We start from the raw sequence: 19,833 nt of genomic DNA on the forward strand, positions 1-19,833 counted from the left end.
GTGCTGCCCACAAATGTAAAGGGTAGAATTATAATTTGCTAGTTCCCAGCCAACCTTTTCCCAAAGGATAACAAATTAAACGAAGGAAATTCAGCATGTCCACAAAGACCCTTACCAATTTTTGTAGATGCACCAAAGAAAGTGTTCTATCTGGATGCATCACTGTGTGGTTTGGCAACTGTTCCACCCAAGACTGCATGAAACTACGGAGAGTTGTGAATATACACACATAACAACCTTCCATCCATTGTCTCCCTCTATACTTCCCACTGCCTTGGGAAAGCAACCAACATAATAAAAGACCCCTCCCACCCCAGTTATACTCTCTTCCACCCTTTACATTTGGGCAGAAGATGTAAAATTACGTACCGTATACAGAGGAACCTCGATTGTCCAAACAAGATGGGCGGGCACGGTTTTGTTTGGAGAATTGATTATTCGGTTAATTGATTCAATGCCTTTCCTGTGGGGCTCAGAGTTTTATGTTATGTCCGCTCCCCGTTCAGAAGACTAGGCAGCAGTACATCATGCACGAGGCCCCCCCCCCCACCCCCTCCTGGGGGCAGCCGAACTGACACCAACAGTAAGACTGCTGCTGCCTTTGTGCGGTGAGTCTCCAAGCACACACGCGTGCACACACACACACACACACACAAACTTTTTTTACTGCAACTTTTTGACAGGTTCTGCCTTTGCCCTGTACAGGACAATGTTGTAGAGATTATCTGGGGAAGCGGGGTTTAGGGTACACCCGTGTGTAGAACTCCAGGGAAAGTGTGGGGAGAGAGAGAAGGCGGGCAGACAGTCATTTGGAGACGGTGCCTGGAATCCCATCGATGTCCAGGACTGTTCTCAGCAGCATTTCAGTGAGCCGGGTTCATGTTTAATAATTGTAAAACAAAAGATGCAGACAGTGTTGGAAACACGTCTTTGATGTAATGTTTCTATAGGGATCTTGAGATCTCCTTCGGATAATCTGAAATGTGGGTAATTGATATTCGGATAATGGAGATTCCTCTGTACACATAGGAATAGATTCAAGAACAGCTTCATCCCCGTTGTTATCAGAGTTTTGAATGGACAACTTAAATGTTAATTCTGATCGCTCTCTCGCGCGCTCTCTCCCCTACCCTGATACACTTTTTGTATGGTATGATCTGCTTGTAGAACATACAAAACACTTCTCACTGTATCTCAGTACATGTGACAACAATAAATGCAATCAATCAACAAACCTGTCCACACAATAGGTTTTTCCCTCGTTGGCTCCACGATATATTACTCCAGGAACATGTCACAGAAAGATTGAGAAATACTTGCATTTTGGAGTCACACTTGCTGCTGTTCTCCCTCTTGACTTGGTGATTACATGAAGAATACATTGTATTCTGGAGCACCAATATTTGGCTCCAGGTACAATCCATGGTCTGGCATAGGCTAGGTGAGGTTGGCCTCAGTCATGAACGTTAAGATGCTGAAATTATGCTGGGTTAGAGCTAGTTAAAAGGGAGCAGGATTCCCAGTTCTTATTGTTCCTCTGCTGGGCAGCAGGTGAGGACAGTATTGGGTTCATGCATGCCTGCCAGAGGAAGAATATTGCCATGGAGAAGATGCTCAATGTATGCAAAACTCAAGACCCAAGCCATTCAGCCTCTCATCGGAGGAGAACCCTCTAATCCCAGGGACGTCATTGTTCTGTTGCTTCAAGTGCTGAGTTGGGAAGGAGTGAACGGACTATCTTTCTTGACCCATTCCTCCACTGGTCAGTGACAAAGTTTGAATTTAAAAATGGAGGTAATATTGCAGGATTTATATATATGGGGTGGCACGGTGGCACAGTGGTTAGCACTGCTGCCTCACAGCGCCAGAGACCTGGGTTCAATTCCCGCCTCAGGCGACTGTCTGTGTGGAGTTTGCACATTTTCCGTGTCTATGTGGGTTTCCTCCCACAGTCCCACAGGTGAATTGGCCATGCTAAATTGCCCATAATGTTAGGTGTAGGGGAATGGGTTTGGGTAGGTTGCGCTTTGGCGGGTCGGTGTGGACTTGTTGGGCTGAAGGGCCTGTTTCCACACTGTAAGTAATCTAATCTAATCTAATCTATCAACTGTGCGTAGCTCAGTGTCAGAACCAAGTCAGCCTGGTTCTGTAAACAATGAGTACAAAGCTACAAACAAATCTTATTTGAAGAAAGATGTGAAGCTTATTAACAAATGGTTCAAACTATGCAAATATGTACAACAATCCTTCTCTTGAAAAGTAACACACAATCTCCAAGTCTGTAAAGCTGTAGAGTGTTATCTTAAAAGTACTTTGGCCAAGTAACAGTTGAGTTAGGGAAGAGGAATTCTTCACAGATTAGATGTTGGACTCTTTTCAGTCTCTATGCGAGGGATGTTGCTATTGTGTTCTGTGCCAGTTGTTATTTTGGAGTCCAGGAACATGAAAGGAAGCATTTCCAAATTTTGACTGAGCTATCGGCCCTATTTCCAGGATGTGGGTCAGCTGTAGTTTCCGTCCTTTTCCTGTAGGAAGCATTGAACAGAATCCTATGCTTTGAATGAAGAATAATAATTACTGTTGAAGGCAGGTGCTGTCACAATGTGATGAAGTATGTGTTTTCATTAAAAAAACTCACTAAATTTTGTTTTCTTCTTTATAGGTCTGAGAAGTGGCCACTTAGCATCAGTTGCATAGGCAGAATGTACTCAGGAAATAAAATGAGGCTCCTACCATTTGAAACAGTATTTCAGATATAGCTGAGTAGTTCCAAGTGCTTTTAGTCACAATTATACAAACTAATAATTTACTTTACTTTGCAGGTACTTATTTTAATGATATATTTTTCTTTCTGAATAGGTCAGCCTCTTGGCCAGGTTTTTATGTGCAATAGTTATTCAGATGAGAGAGAAAACTGTTTCCAGGGCATTTAGTTTCATTGTTTCATATCTCATGGTCAGTATACCTACAAGGGTTGTGCACATGATATTATTATCATGGTATGTGAATTGTCGGTATAAAGGTCCCCTACTTCATCTTACCCTGAGATCGCTTAGAGTCATACAGCACAGAAACAGGTCCTTCAGTTCAACCAATCCATACTCTCAAACTAAATTAGTCCATCTGCCTGCGCTTGGTCCATATCCCTCCAAACAATCTTATTCATGTACTTCTCTAAATGGCCTTTAAGTGCTATAATTGTACCCCTATCCACCACTTCCTCTGGAAGTTCATTCTACACACAAACCACAGTGTGTTTAAAAAAAATTGTCTCTCATGTCTTTTTTAATTTTCTCCTCTCACCTTAAAAATATGCCTAGTCATGAAATCCCCCACCCTAGAGAAAAGACATCTACCATTCACCTTACCTATATCTCTCGTGATTTTATACATCTCTATAAGGTCACTTCTCAACCTCTTAGGTTCCAGGGAAAAGAAGTCACAGCCTATCCAGCCTAATTTTATAACTCAAACTCTCCATTCGCAGCAACGTCCTGGTAAATATTTTCTGAACCTCTCCAGTTCAGGGCGACCGAAACTGGACACAGTCCTTTAGAAGAGGCTTCAGCAACGTTCTGTACAACCTTAATGTTCTGTCCCAATTGCTATATTCAACAGTTTGAGCAATGAAGGTGAGTGTGCTAAATGCTTTCTTAACTATATGTAAGGCAAACATCAAAGAATAATGTATCTGAACCCTTATGTGTCTCTGTTCTACAACAGTACCCAAGGCCATATTTTTAACTGTATAAGTCTTGCCCTTGTTTGATTTCTCAAAAAGCAATACCTAGCATTTATCCAAATTAAACTCTATCTGTCACTCCTCAGTCCATTTACCTAATTAATCAAGATCTCTTTGTCATAGTTATTCAAAATTAAATGAGGCATGACATTCAGTTGGAAGCATGTTGCCTCTATATCAAACAGCTGAATACGAACTCGCACACCTGTGAATGGGATGTTTGTACATAGGTCAGTTGTAATTTGGATTCTTCAGTACCATAACATCCACACCCAGTTTCCGAAGTTATGAGGGATAACATAAAGCTTGTCACAGCACCTGCTGTTCAAGCCAAAATCTTTTCAGTCCCCTTCCCCTCCTCTCCCTTATCCTGGGCACTCTGAAAAATGGAAAAGCATCTGCTTTCCATTCAAGTAGGAATAGCAAATTGAAAACTTTGGGATCATTAGGAGTCCGTGTTATCTGAATAATTAATTGCAATTTGATATGTTTAAGACTTTGATATTTTGGGAAACAGTAGGGTATGATACTAATTGGGTGGCTTATTCAAGAGTCAAACTGGTGCTGTGAGACTCCGTAATCTTGCCTATTTTAATGTAGTTCATCACAGAGAAAGATTGTGTACCTGCACTCACAGGGCTTATTCTGCAGATTTGCAGCTTGATACTCACAATTAGACAGTCACCTTGAGAAGCAGAACTGACAACACTGTATGTGAAACACAAGTCAGATTTTCTGAAAAGGGCCTTAGCTACCTGAGTGTGTTACCAACAGTTCAGCTGAAGGGGAGAGATTCCAAGTTCATGTCTACTTGCAGGGGCAGTCTTAGAAGCTGGAATTGCTATTAATTTGCTTCTGCGGTGGCTTAGTTCCCTAATTTGTAACCAATATCGTCCACTTTCTTTTTGAGCTCTCCCCAGTACTATTCACCTTTTCTTGATTGGGGGAGGGGAGGGTGACAATGGGACTACCACCAACACTGCTTCTGCTGGGATCAATCTCCTGTACGGTTCTGGCTGGAGATGGTACAGCCAGCTGAAGTGGACACATTTGATGTGTACTCAGATATGTCCTTGTCAAAAAAAAATGAGTGATGCACACTCGGACTGAGGGTGAGATTTGCAGCAGGTACTTCACAGCGACAATCTCTGGCCACCGACTCGCCTGTTGATAGCCCTGACTCTTTGTTGGTTGTGTTTAGCAGTTGAAGCTCCAGACAGTGTGCCAGGTTTGGTTGGGGGTGGGGGTGGTTGGTGTGCCAATCAAGTGGGGTAGTCGCTTAGGGCAGGGCCTGCCAGAGTAGATCCTTGGGCCTAGGATACTCAGGATTACTCTTGTTCTAAAGATTCTGCACCTAGATACTTGTACCTAAGAGAGCACCTTGTGTGGCAACTTTATACAATTTTCACTGTACTCCTGTACCTTTGTATTTGCGTACAGGTGACAATAAAATCAAATCAAGTTTGCCTCACACAGTGGAAACTCTTACCATTTCTCCTTGGAAACATCAACTCCCTGGTAAAAGAATGATACAGACATGAAGCCTGCTCTGATTTTATACTTAGTTTGCAAGAAGGAATTTGATTCTGCGTTTCTTCTCTCGCCTTCACTAGACCACGGTGTCACCCATGATGCACACCAGCCAACCTGTGTGGGGGGGGGGGGTGGGGGGAGAAAATAGACCGCTTCAAGGTTTACAGTTATAGTGCAGTTGTGAGATTATTGAAAATAGTAACCGGCTATTTACAAAATGTAGAAGACGCATCTATTCCAGGACCCCAAAGATAACCAGTTTGGAAGATAGAGGTTTATTTTTGAAGAATTTGAATGTAGCCATGCCAGTGCGGTTTGAGTCTGCGATAGTGATCAGAGTTGAAAATTTAAATATATTTTGTTCTCCATGGCTGAGGTAAAGGGAGTCTTTTTTTTTAAGAGGTAAATGGAGACATGCAGAGGTGCCTTTATAGTATATAGTGGCACTGCTAACTATAGTCTGCTGATTTAGATTTCTGGTCGGTCTTAAGGTTCTAGTATCGATGGTATTTACTTTGGAATTTAAACCTTAAAAAATGGAAAGGCCTTGTTACTTGTAAGAATGTAAATGATGTGTCACTGAGTTAATTGTGACTGTGATCTCCACTGTCTCTGCCTCTCACTGGCTGGAATTTTATGCACCAATCTCAGCAGCAGGATGTTGGGATTGGGGCTCAAGGTAATCTGTTCTCTGAGGACCCTTGAGATTCACCAGGGCCACTTTTTGATTTTCAGGGAATCCCTTTTTCATTGTCACTATCTCTCTCTCTCTCTAATTTATGCTGATGGATTTGAACAGCAGCAGAATAAGAATTTGTGAATATCCCCCATAGTCATCATTAAACTTAAAGCCATGTTACAAAAAGAAAGTATTAATTTCTTAGATGTCACATTACTTATGTTTGCTGTCATCTGCCAATTTAAGTGAGCAAGAATGCCTTTTATGAAAAATAACTTGTGTTTCAAAAAAACCAACACATTTGACTCTCTTTCTGTAGACTGGGGAGGTCACAGCTGAAGTGTTACATATTTCTATCTATCTCAGTCACTGCTCGTTCAAGTAATTCCCGGTCCCTAAGCTGCTTGGAGGCATGATAACATATAAATGCAAACCTTTATGAAATATAACTTGGATATTAAGTTATATAGTTGACAGTGTTCATGAAACAGCAGCCACTACATTTTCTGTCATACATTAGCTCTGAACTCCAGATTTAATCTGGACATTTTATATTTGTTAGCAATTGATTCCCTCTTCCCAGTTAGGTGAGTATTACTTTGTTGAAAAGGTCATAATTGTTCTCTCCCCTTTAACTGACTGAGAGCCTTTTCTGGGCCAGGAAAGGTAGATTTACCCATTTCCTTTTAGCTTTCATTTCCATGTAACATCCAGGCCACTGTTATTTTTCATTTTATAATTTGATGGAAGAGAAAATTCTACAAAAGCTACCACCATTGGTTTTCCCTTGCTCAAATGTTTGAAAGCATGAAGTAAAGAATAATGCAGAGCCAAAGAACATGAGCCATTGAAGACTATGCTATGAATGCATTGATGATACTAATGCATAATCAGACCAGCCCTTGGGCAAAGCTCGTATTCTTGTGACTCCAGTGCACAATGCCATAATTCAGCATTTCCAATTGTTCCCACAGTTAGTATCATTGACAGACATGTAACTACCTGTCTGTACCTTTGGCTTATCTAGGTCAAAATACAGTCTCCATGCGCAGCCTACATTTAGGCAATACCTTTGTTCAGTTGTTGTTTTTTAGTGCACTATACAAGTGATTAATTGTAAAATGGAAACCTCACACTTCAGTGAAATGTGAGCAAGGGATTAGGCAGCATCCCAGCCTCCATAGAAATGATACAGAACAGAAAGGAGCGATTTGGCCCATCTTGTCCATTCGGACCCAAAGATACCAAGATGCCCTTTCCAATCCTGATAGCCTTGCAGCTTAGAGCATTTACTTATTAAAAGAGTTCAGGGTGTCTGCCTCCACCACCAACTCAGGCAACGAATTCCAGACACCTAGTGTCTTCCGCGTAAAAATGCTTTTCCCCATATCTCCTCTAATCCTTCTGCCACTTAGCTTGATTCTATGATCCATGGTTTGTGAACTTTCTGCCAAGGGAAACGGGTTCCTCCTGTCTACTGTACCTTTACTCCTCACAATTTTGTAGACCTTAAATATGGTTACCCCTCAGCCTTCTATGTTCCAAGGAAAACAACTCTAACCTCTCCATTTTCTCTCGTAGCTTCAATTCTGCAACCCTGGCAACTTCCTGGTAAATCACTTTTGCACTCTCTCCAGAGGCAGTTGCATCTTTCCTGTCATGCAGTGACCAGAACTGCACACAATACTCGAGCTGTGGCTTCTGTAGTGACTGTAATATGGTCAGCCATGTGGACAATTTGAATATGAGTTCACTGATTGAGACTGTTAATTTGGTTCAAGCAGGGAGCTCTGTCTGACAGATAAAAAAGAGGAGTGTCAGAGATTCTGGCAGTCTGAGAGCTGACTCTGAAGAGGCAGTACCATAGAGTCATAAAGATGTTATAGCATGGAAACAGACCCTTCGGTCCAACCAGATATCCCAACCCAATCTAGTCCCACCTGCCAGCACCCAGCTCATATCCCTCCAAACCCTTCCTATTCATATACCCATCCAAATGCCTCTTAAATGATGCAATTTTACCAGCCTCCACCACATCCTCTGGCAGCTCATTCCATACCCGTACCACCCTCTGCATGAAAACTTTGCCCCTTAGGTCTCTTTTATATCTTTCCCTTCTCACCCTAAACCTATGCCCTCTAGTTCTGGACTCCCCAAACCCAGGGAAAAGACTTTGCCTATTTACCCTATCCACGCCCCTCATAATTTTGTAAACCTCTATAAGGTCACCCCTCAGCCTCCGACACTCCAGGGAAAACAGCCCCAGCCTGTTCAGCCTCTCCCTGTAGCTCAGATCCTCCAATCCTGGCAACATCCTTGTAAATCTTTTCTGAACCCTTTCACGTTTCACAGCCTACCAGAGTCAAGGACTTTTCATGTATAAATAAAGGGTGACTTGGTGACAGAATACTGACGTCTGTGGAGTTATTTGAACATTGAGGAAGTTTTCCAGGCCCACTGTTAATCTGTGCTCTCATCACAATCGTAACATTTCCCAGGTCTGGCCTTCTGTAGTTAGAGAGCAGTTGAGTCCACTGTTCTGCATTAATGATCGGGCATTGAGGGGTTAATATTCCTCTTTAATTTTATCTGCTGGCAGTGCATGTGGTAAGTTGTACTTTTATTTTCATATGGCAGTCTCCTGCCTATTTTAAATTAATTTCCAAATGTTACCATGGTGCAGCTTTTATCCTTGAAGCGCCAAAGGAAATATTTTACCCGTTGTATTCCCAAAGTGTGATTTGACAGGGAGCAAATCATTCAACTGTAATGTTCAATGCTTCTGGTTTTTGGTTAACGTTTTTTGTTCAGGCAATTATTACAAATTGAAAGGAAATTCCTAGGTGCATTGCAAGTGAAACCTCTGCTACAACCCTGGCCCAAAGATACAAACTAGGTCTATCAATCTGTTTTTCTGTGTTGTAACATTCGGTGTCAGCCAAAAGATTAGATTCCCTACAGTGTGGAAACAGGCCCTTTGGCCCAACAAGTCCACACTAACCTCCGAAGACCAGACCCACCTCTCTCTGACTAATGTACCTAACACTATGGGCAATTTAGCATGGCCAATTCACCTGACCTGCACATCTTTGGACTGTGGGAGGAACCCGGAGCAAACCCACGCAGACACGGGGAGAATGTGCAAACTCCACACAGAGAGTCGCCTGAGGCTGGAATCAAACCTGGGACCCTGGTGCTGTGAGGAGGCAGTGCTAACCACTGTGCCACCGTGCCAGCCCCCGTAGTAGTCTCCTACAGTTGTCATCCTGTTTCCTCCCTCAGTCGAAGCAAAATGCTCAGAGACACAGTATAGTTTTACCTCTTTCATCTTTATTCTGGGCCCTGGAGGGAGGGAGAATGCTCATCCATGTACATAGAGACATGAGTTCTCGGTCTTCTCTGGAAGAGCAGTTTTTTAATGAACTATATAGTCGTTTTACAGGGAGGAGCCTCCAGATAAGGCAACATACATATTGATTGGGTGACAGTTACAATCAGCGAGCATCAATAGCAAAGATTAAGGCATTTGGTGTTACACAATGAATGTTCTTAACTTTGTTAACTGGCTTCACATAATGAATATATGTCGCCTTGTTAAACTGACCTTACATACTGAATGTTTCCAACATTGTTAAATGGCTGAACATAATGAATGCTTTTTCACCTTGTTAACCCGTTACCTTTGCCTCCAGCACCCCATTAACTGCCAGATCTTGTCTGATCTGAGTCATGCTCAGCTGAAACTCTTGTTTCAGAAAATTTAACTCTTTCCCTACTTGCTATACCCGATACACATTCACATTCCCTCTTATCATTTCATGATAACCATCCAGATTGATTACCAGTTTTCATAAGACTCTGAAAGCCAGTATTTAAGCAAGTTATTGACACACAGCATACAATGATTATAACAACAAAAATTACTAGTCTGTTACAGTGATTAGATTTGGAAGAATCCTCCCACATGGAAAAAAAATTCACCAGTAAAGTTCTTAGATTCACAGTCCATAGTGACCATTCCATCTCTGCCAAGTTGAGTGGAAATGAGCCAGTTCTCCAAAAATCTCCATCAGTAAAGTCCAACCTGAAAACAAAATCCAGTTTTTCCTTGCACACCACTTCATGAAGAAATCTGAATTCTTGGATAAGGGCAGTTAAATACTTAACAAAACTGACGAGACTTCCATCCTTCTCAAAGTGTTTCAGATGGAGGATACCAGCGCATCTGAGTGTGCAGCAGCTGCAGGCTAGGTGGATGCAGCATTCTTTGCTGCTCCTGCTCTCGCTCTCTACTGTTAAATGTAACAAAGCCAACTGGCTGTTGTGATGTTAGCTTGATCAGTGAGCCTTCATATCCCTTAAATGATTAAAAGACATGGTAAAGCCAATCTGACTTGCAGCAGCATGACTTAATCTGGCAACAATTCCTACCAGCCTAGACAACTCTAATTTCCACAGGCTTGGTTCCTTCAACCATAAAATGTGTGCTGGTGACTAAAAGAGGACATCTCTCTCTCTCTCTCTCTCTTTCTCTCTCTCTCTCTCTCTCTCTTTTCTGAGGGTCAATGATGGATAAAAGCAGTAAGTGGGTGGGTGCGAAACATGAGTTCGATTTCCCTGAAGTATTTTGTGCTTCTGAGAGGGAGATGTGAGAAAGTGACAAGGGGATACATTGCTCTGACTGACTATAAGTGATTTTGACCAGTAGAGCTAGCCAGCTGTTTCACGTTGATGTGAGGAGGAGGGTAGTGACCAGGCGTCGGGTGCTGAGACCTGCCCTGGACCCTGAAACAGGCTCTACATGTGAGGATTGGATGTTTGAAATGTAGTGTGGGAAGGATGCTTGTTGTCAGGAGACCAGTGAGCAAATGTTAAGTCATTTTGAAAAAGGGGCCTGCATGTACCAACAGAGTCTGCTACATCCAAGAATGAACTGGGCAGAGCTGGAGTAGATGGGCAGGTGAAATGCTGGAACTGTGCAACATTTTTTGCTGTCTAGCATTTCAATATTTACAACACAGGAAGAGATCATTTAGCTCATGCTGTGTTTATGTTTCACACAACCCCCCCCCCCCCCCAGATTCAACTGGGTGCACAAGGATTCACTGGAAGCAGAAAAATTATAAAATTCAGGGAGCTGTTCCTAAAGTTATCATTATTTGGGTGGCACCGTGGTTCAGTGGTTAGCACTGCTGCCTCACAGTACCAGGGACCCGGGTTCGATTCCCACCTTGGTGACTTGTGGAGTTTGCAGATTCTCCCCGTGTCTGCATGGGTTTCCTCCGGGTTCTCCGGTTTCCTCCCCCAGTCCAAAGATGTGCAGGTCTGGTGGATTGGCCATGTTAACTTGCCCATAATGTTTGGCGCATTAGCCAGGGGGAAATGTAGGAGGGTGGGTTACTCTTCAGAGGGTTGGTGTGGACTTGTTGGGCCAAATGTCCTGTTTCCACACTGTAGGGAATCTAATCTAATTATATGGTAAGATATCTCTCGGATCGGTTATTTTACATTTCCTAATCAACCTCCTTAATCCTTTTTCCTTGATATGTTTATCTAGTTTCCCCTTCGTACATGCTTACTACTTTACTAGGCAGAGGTGGTACTGCAGACGCTGAACATTAGAGTCAAGATTAGAGTGGTGCTGGAAAAGCATATCAAGTCAGGCAGCATTCCTGATGATGGGCTTTTGCCTGAAATGTCGATTTTCCAACTGCTCGGATGCTGCCTGACCTGCTGTGCTTTTCCAGCACCACTCTCTAATGTTGATACTTACTACTTTGCTGAACTCCCCCTTGCGATGGCATGTTCCAAATTCATGATCGAGTTTCTCCTTAATACCCTATTGCATTATTCTTGTGTTGATGGCCCTAGTTCTGGGTCTCCTTCACAAGTGGAAACATTTTTGATCTTTTATCTGATTGTAGTTGAAAAGTAGGGGATGATTTGAGAGATTTATAGGATTTTAAAAAGTGACACATGGAAACTCTGAAAATAGGAGAACACATCGATGCAATTATTCCATTCAAATGAAAACCGATATGGTGCCCTATAGATAAGTGTACAAGTGTACAAAGACCAGCAATGCTGAACCAAACCATTAACAGACTAGGAAGTGTTAGAGACACTCAGCAGGTCTGGCAACACCTAGGGGGATGAAAGAAGGGTCAATCCTTCGAATCCTATGACCTTTCTTTCGAGCAGTTCAGGGATTTTGATAAAATGATAACTGCCTCTACAGGTTAGTGAAATGGCATAAGTTTAAGAATACCTAACTGAATAAAGGAGTGGTTAGGGGATTCCTTCCTTAGATGCAGGATTGCCAAAGCATAGAATGGTGCACCAGAATGGGGCGGCACGGTGGCACAGTGGTTAGCACTGCTGCCTCACAGATCCAGAGACCCGGGTTCAATTCCCGCCTCAGGCGACCCTTTGTGTGGAGTTTGCACATTCTCCCCGTGTTTGCGTGGGTTTCCTCCGGGTGCTCCGGTTTCCTCCCACACTCCAAAGATGTGCAGGTCAGGTGAATTGGCCATGCTAAATTGCCCGTAGTGTTAGGTAAGGGGTAGATGTAGGGGTATGGGTGGGTTGCGCTTCGGCGGGGCGATGTGGACTTGTTGGGCCGAAGGGCCTGTTTCCACACTGTAAATAATCTAATCTAATCTAATCTGTGGCAGTGGCACTATTATCAAAGGCGAGTGGACATGGTATTTGAAAAATGGAGGGCAGAAGGACTAAGGGGAAAGGGTCTGAATGCTAGTATAAGTATAATGGGCTGAGTGGCTACCTGTGCTGTTAGATTCAGTACACAGATCTGGGTGGGAGGCAGATCATGGGAGGATCAATGCATCATCTTTTCAACTAATTCGCCTGTCAAGGATCTCTTGCACCAACTCTAAAGGTAGCCTTTGTGAAATGGCTTCAGTGCCTCTATCTTTACCGATGTATTTCTGAATTTTAAAAAAGTACTACTTCTGTTACTGGTGAGTCCACTGGATCTCGACCCTCCACACCCTACCCCCTCCATTGCCCCCTTGTGCTTGAACACGTAACCAAGCTCCTCTCTTTGCTCCTGATCTTTGAACTTCACATCTGCAAGAAACGTCATCACAAAATATTTTTTGAAAAAGCTGCTTGATGTTGTGTTTCTGAACATCTGATTGGTTGATCTTCTGTGGCCAGATCAGATAGATTGGAACATTTTTCTTTTGTGTTGTGTGTGCTGTATGTCTCTATGTGGGAGATGACAACAGTTGTGGCTGCCATTTCCTGTGCAGTTGAAAGTTGACACGATAAACACCCTGGATGTTTAATGATGATGATCACGTTTCATTTGGTTGTGACAGAAGGCATGGGTCTGAGGTACAAAAGCACTGGCAGCATCATAATGAAATTGCTGTGACTTTGTTGTGGTGATTAAGGAAGGGGGGAGGTGGTGGACTATGATTTTATGCTGCGGACTCATTGCTCAGTGCGTGTAGGGTTGAGGGCCTGTGAGTACGTTGCTTGTTCATTTTCCTTTTTAATCACCAACTTATTTTTAATTTAAAAAAAAACCTTTTATCACTCCCATATTGGACAGCAGTGCAGTGAAAACAATAAAAAAGACAAAATAACCTAGGTGATTGTAATAGTGGATTGTAAAAGGAAGGAAAAGACTCAGCAGATTACATTTTCCACAGTGCTGAAAATAACTTGGGAGCCTTGTATGATTGCCCTTGTTGAGAACAATTCAGATGACAATCACCTATAAAAGAAGAAAAAAAGGACAGTTTGCCTGCGAACAGAGAAAGTTTAAAAAGTAATTTGAGATTGAGAGAGTGGAGCAAGATATGTCCGCCAGGTAATCTTGTGTTGTCCAGAGTTGTCCAGTGAGGCTTGGAAGTTCCCTGAGGATAGTCAAGTGTTAAATGATCTGAGATTTAAAGTGAATTCAAAAGGGGTTAGAAAGAATTGCAGAATTGTGGGAGCTGGACATTTTGGAGACATCAAGAGATATACTGAGAAACCTAACTAAGCCATTAATGTTGCTCCAAAGTGAAGGAGGTAAAGATTGGTTTACACTTGAAGAATTGAAAGTATCTGGATGTAAGCGTCTGCACTGAAGGTCATGGCGAGGTAGCGATGTAGTGCTTCAGCTATGACCCTGGGGTAACTGGGAGATAGACAGGGATGAATGAAGTGTGGAAGAGATTACTGGTAATTATGTAAAAAAAATGCGAGTGGGAGAGAAGTGCAGATTAAGAAGTCAGCATGAGTCATTGACAACTGCACAGATAAAACCATTTGAGTGGAATCTGGAAAGTGACAAAATGACTGTAGCGGTTAGTCACTGTGGTGTTGGGGAATGGTGTATTAAATGTGGATTAGGAAGACAATAACATGGGAGTGAGTAGCTGGTTTTATCCATATCAGATATTCAAGTCATGTTGTAAATATTGTACTTTGTGCCATTGAAGATCATTATGTTGCCATTGTTTGGTCATTTTTGAGATAACAATCATCATCCTGTAATGTGTTCCTGGTAGAATGTGATCTCCAGGCTGACTTTATTCAGATTGCAACCATTCTTCATAGCTGTCTAATTTTAGTTCACATATCTATTTCAATCATTGGTAAAACTTGGTCTTACTTTATAGAACATAGAACAGTACAGCACAGAACAGGCCCTTCAGCCCATTGTGCTGACCACTGATCCTCATGTATGCACCCTCAAATTTCTGTGACCATATGCATGTCCAGTCGTCTCTTAAATGTCCCCAGTGACCTTGCTTCCACAACTGCTGCTGGCAACGCATTCCATGCTCTCACAACTCTGTGTAAAGAACCCGCCTCTGACATCCCCTCTATACTTTCCTTCAACCAGCTTAAAACTATGACCCCCCATGTTAGCCATTTCTGCCCTGGGAAATAGTCTCTGGCTATCGACTCTATCTATGTCTCTCATTATCTTATATACCTCAATTAGGTCCTCTCTCCTCCTCCTTTTCTCCAATGAAAAAAGTCCAAGCTCAGTCAACCTCTCTTCATAAGATAAGCCCTCCAGTCCAGGCAGCATCCTGGTAAACCTCCTCTGAACCCTCTCCAAAGCATCCTCATCTTTCCTATAATAGGGCAACCAGAACTGGACACAGTATTCCGAGTGTGGTCTAACCAAAGTTTTATAGAGCTGCAACAAGATCTCACGACTCTTAAACTCAATCCCCCTGTTAATAAAAGCCAAAACACCATATGCGTTCTTAACAACCCTGTCCACTTGGGTGGCCATTTTAAGGGATCTATGTACCTGCACACCAAGATCCCTCTGTTCCTCCACACTGCCAAGAATCCTATCCTTAATCCTGTACTCAGCTTTCAAATTCGACCTTCCAAAATGTATCACCTTGCATTTATCCAGGTTGAACTCCATCTGCCATCTCTCAGCCCATCTCTGCATCCTGTCAATGTCCCGCTGCAGCCTACAACAACCCTCTATACTGTCAACGACAACTCCAACCTTTGTGTCGTCTGCAAACTTGCTGACCCATCCTTCAATCCCCTCATCCAAGTCATTAATAAAAATTACAAACAGTAGAGGCCCAAGGACAGAGCCCTGTGGAACACCACTCACCACAGACTTCCAGACAGAATATTTTCCTTCTACTACCACTCGCTGTCTTCTGTTGGCCAGCCAATTCTGTATTCAGACAGCTAAGTTCCCCTGTATCCCATTCCTCCTTTGAATGAGCCTACCATGGGGAACCTTATCAAATGCCTTGCTGAAGTCCATATACACCACATCCACAGCTTGACCCTCATCAACTTTTCTAGTCACATCCTCAAAGAACTCGATAAGGTTTGTGAGGCATGACCTGCCCCTTACAAAGCCATGTTGATGTATTTAATCAAGCCATGCTCTTCCAGATGGTCATAAATCCTATCCCTCAGAATCCTTTCTAACACGTTGCAGACAACAGACGTGAGACTTACTGGTCTTTAATTGCTGGGAATTTCCCTATTTCCTTTCTTGAAGAGAGGAATTACATTTGCCTCTCTGTAGTCCTCATGTATGACTCCAGTGGAGAGCGAGGATGCAAAGATCTTCACAAGTGGCGAAGCAATTGCATTTCTCGTTTCCCAAAGCAGCCGAGGACAAATCTGATCTGGTGACTTGTCAATCTTAATGTTTGACAAAATTTTCAGTAGATTAGATTAGATTAGATTACTTACAGTGTGGAAACAGGCCCTTCGGCCCAACAAGTCCACACCGCACCCGCCGAAGCGCAACCCACCCATACCCCTACATCTACCCCTTACCTAACACTACGGGCAATTTAGTATGGCCAATTCACCTGACCTGCACATCTTTGGAGTGTGGGAGGAAACCGGAGCACCCGGAGGAAACCCACGCAGACACGGGGAGAACGTGCAAACTCCACACAGAGAGTCGCCTGAGGCGGGAATTGAACCCAGATCTCTGGCGCTGTGAGGCAGCAGTGCTAACCACTGTGCCACCGTGCCGCCATCAGCTTCCTCTATCCCTATCCATTCCAGCAGGCACACCTGCTCTTCAAACGTTTCATTCACTATAAAGTTCGTTTCTTTCGTAAAGACAGAAGCAAAAAACTCATTTAGGGCTTCCCCTACCTCCTCAGACTCCACACACAAATTCCCTATACTATCCCTGATCAGCCCTACTCTTTCTTTGACCATTCTCTTATTCCTCACATTTGTATTCTCCCTAATCCGTTCTGCCAAGCCTTTTTCGTGCCCCCTCCTGGCTCTCCTCAGACCATTTTTGAGCTCCTTCCTCGCCTGCCTGTGGTCCTCTAGAGCTGAACTTGACCCTAGCTTCCTCCACCTTATGTAAGCTACCTTGTTCCTTTTGATGAGAAGCTCCACCTCTCTTGTCATCCAAGGTTCCTTTATCTTACCGCTTCTTGCCTGTCTCAGAGGAACATATTTATTCATCACTTGCAACAAACGTTCCTTAAACAGTCTCCACATGTCTATAGTGCCTTTACCATGGAACAATTGCTCCCAATCTATGCTTCCTAACTCATGTCTAATTGCATCATAGTTTCCTCTTCCCCAATTAAATATCCTCCCATTTTGCCTAATCCTCTCCTTCTCCATAGCTATGTAGAATGTGAGGCAGTTGTGGTCACTATCACCAAAATGTTCTCCTACCACAAGATCTGATACCTGCCCCGGCTCGTTTCCGAGCACCAAGTCTAGAATGGCCTCTCCCCTCGTCGGCCTGTCAACGTACTGAGTTAGGAAACCCTCCTGAACACACCTTACAAAAACAGCTCCATTCAAATCTTCTGCTTGAAGGAGGTTCCAATCAATATTGGGAAAGTTTTATGTTAAGCATCTTATTTTGCCAAAAGCACAGTTTCTGGAAACGCTGCACGTGGTTCCCTGTTTGCTTTGCATATTCAGCTGACTGACTTTGGGAGTTTGCTGATGACTTTTCCCAAAATCTTCCTGTGTGCCTACAAAGAAACATCTGTGTTGGATAATGTGGTCATCTGACAGAATTCTGACCAAAGGCCAGAGCTCAGTTCCAGAAACATTCATCTAGTTCACTCAAGCATCAAAAACCGCAGTAAGAGGCGTTTGGAGTGTGCTACAGAACAGTCCTGTGTAGCGTTGCCTAATCTTGTTTTACTACACATTGATTCTTTTGTTTAAATAGTGCATCCAAGTGGCCTCATGAGGGCAGGGTTTACTGAAGTGTTTAGTGATTTTGATCATGAGAGTGAGCAGAATTGATTAAAATATAGCACAATCTGCTCTGTTTTGATTCCTCCATGACCACTTAGCTTATGACCTCATTACAAACTTGGTTCAAGCATGGACAAAATAGCTAAATTCCAGAGGTGAGAGTGACAGCCCTTGACATCAAGGCCTCATTCAACTGAGCGTAGCATCAAGGAACCTGAGCAAAATGGGTATCAGGGTAAACTCTCCACTGGTTGGAGTCATAACCGGCACTTCAGAAGGTGCTTGTCCTTGTTAGAGGTCAGTCATCTCAGCTCTAGGCTATCTTGGATGTTCCTCAGGGCAGTGTCTTAGGCCTAGCCATTTTCAGTTGCTTCATCGATGTCCATCTCACCATTATAAAGTCAGAAGTGGGGATGTTCGTCAATGATTGCACAATGTTCAGCACCATTTGGGACTCTTCAGATATCGAAGCAGTTCATATTCAAGTACAGCAATATGGCTGACAAGTGACAAGTCAACTGGTGTCAGGCAATTACCACCCCTGGTGAAAGAGAGTCTGACTGCCTTGCCTTGACATTCATTAGCATTAGCAACGCTGAATTCCTCACCATCAAAATCCTGGAGGTTATTATTAAGTAGGTACATAACTCAACCAGCCACTGAGCAATTGTATCTAGAAGAGCCCGTCAGAGGCTGGGAATGCTATGTTGAACAACTCCCCACTGATTTCCCATAGCCTGTCCACAAGACACAAGGTTTAATAGAATACTCTCCACTTGCATAGATAGGTGCAACTTCAACAACCCTCAAGGCTGAAACCATTCATGCCAAATTGCTTAATTATTTACAGTCAATGTGAAGAACTTTGATGAAGAGACTGAATATAATCAATGCACATTTCTTTTTTTTTCCAAGTATAAAATTAGTTGGGATCGGTAAAGAGACTGGTGAAGAAGATGCAAAGGAACTGCAGAGAGATACAGATAGGCTGGACAAGATATTTTGTAAATGGAATAAAATGTGGTGAAGAATGACATTACGCACTGTGGTTGGAAAAATAAAGGAGCAGATTATGTTTTGAATAGTAAGAGTCTGGGAGCTGTTTGCATTCAGAGAGACTAGATCTCCTTGTGCATGAACCACAGAAATAACACATTGGTACAATTTGGAAGATGAATAATATATTAGCTTTTGTCATAATGCTTAGAGCATTAGTGTAAGGAAGACTTACTGCAGTAACACAGGGGACACTTCTGGGGTAGTGTGTGCCATTCTGACTCCTTGCCAAAGGAAGGGTTGTTAGGCCTTAGGAAAAGTGCTGTCTGAAAGTTGACTTAATTGATTCCTGGGATGAGGGGAATGTGGAATGACTGAGTAAACTAGATATGGAGTTTAGAATTTAAAGAGATTACCTCATTGAAACATACTTTGTGGTCACGCTCTGAGAATAATGTTAAGATGAGCAGAAATTGTGTTCATCTTCGTATGATAATTAAATCATACTTGATTAGCTTTATTTGAGCATTCAAATCATTAACCTGTTTTCTTCAATTTTGTTCCTTTTAACCTTTATTCCCATTTGATCGTACTTTTACCAGTTCTGCTTCCCTACACTAGTTACAGTTCCTGGTGAGATGCAGCCTGTCCATCTTCTATAGGTGTTAGGTGCTGGTCCCAATGCCTCTTGAGTTCTGATGGCCTGTCTCCTATACCAGCTCTCCAGCCAAATGTGCAATTTCTCAGTCATTCTCCTCACTTGCAAGTGGATTTGGAATTACACCTGAAACTATCAGATCCTGTTTTTCAATGCACCCCCCCACTTAATGCTGTCTGAAATTTTCATTAAGGGCTTCACCTCAGCATCTACCTAAATCGCTATATGAATGTTGACCACACCCTCTGGCTATTCATTCTTCACCTGTAGCTGCTCTGTCATTTCATTGACTCTAGGGAAGCAGCATATTGTTTTGAATTCATGGCCACAAAAGTATTGCTCCCTTTCCCTAACTAATGAATCCCCTATTGCTTCCCCTCTTCCTTCTCACCTGTACAGCTGAGCCTACTGTGCTGCTATGTGCCTGGTTCAGAGTGCATCATGAGAAATCCTAATTAGTATCCAAAATGGAAAACGAATCAGTGAGAGACCCCTCTTTGCAGTCCTGTCTGGTTGCCC

General features: G+C 42.9%; 1 protein-coding gene and 1 long non-coding RNA gene across 6 annotated transcripts in view; one reads left to right on the forward strand and one right to left on the reverse strand.

The window, feature by feature from the left end:
• The window catches only part of dgkza (diacylglycerol kinase, zeta a), a 790,120-nt gene that overhangs the window by 301,597 nt on the left and 468,690 nt on the right, over positions 1–19,833 (forward strand). The gene's annotated exons all lie outside the window — the stretch shown is intronic.
• The window catches only part of LOC140493474 (uncharacterized), a 59,739-nt gene continuing 49,529 nt past the window's right edge, over positions 9,624–19,833 (reverse strand). The window contains exon 3 of the long non-coding RNA XR_011963685.1: positions 9,624–10,311. This is a non-coding gene — a long non-coding RNA (uncharacterized lncRNA). The remainder of the gene's footprint in view (positions 10,312–19,833) is intronic.

This window comes from Chiloscyllium punctatum, chromosome 22 (genome assembly GCF_047496795.1).
Source record: "Chiloscyllium punctatum isolate Juve2018m chromosome 22, sChiPun1.3, whole genome shotgun sequence".
Lineage (NCBI taxonomy): Eukaryota > Metazoa > Chordata > Chondrichthyes > Orectolobiformes > Hemiscylliidae > Chiloscyllium > Chiloscyllium punctatum.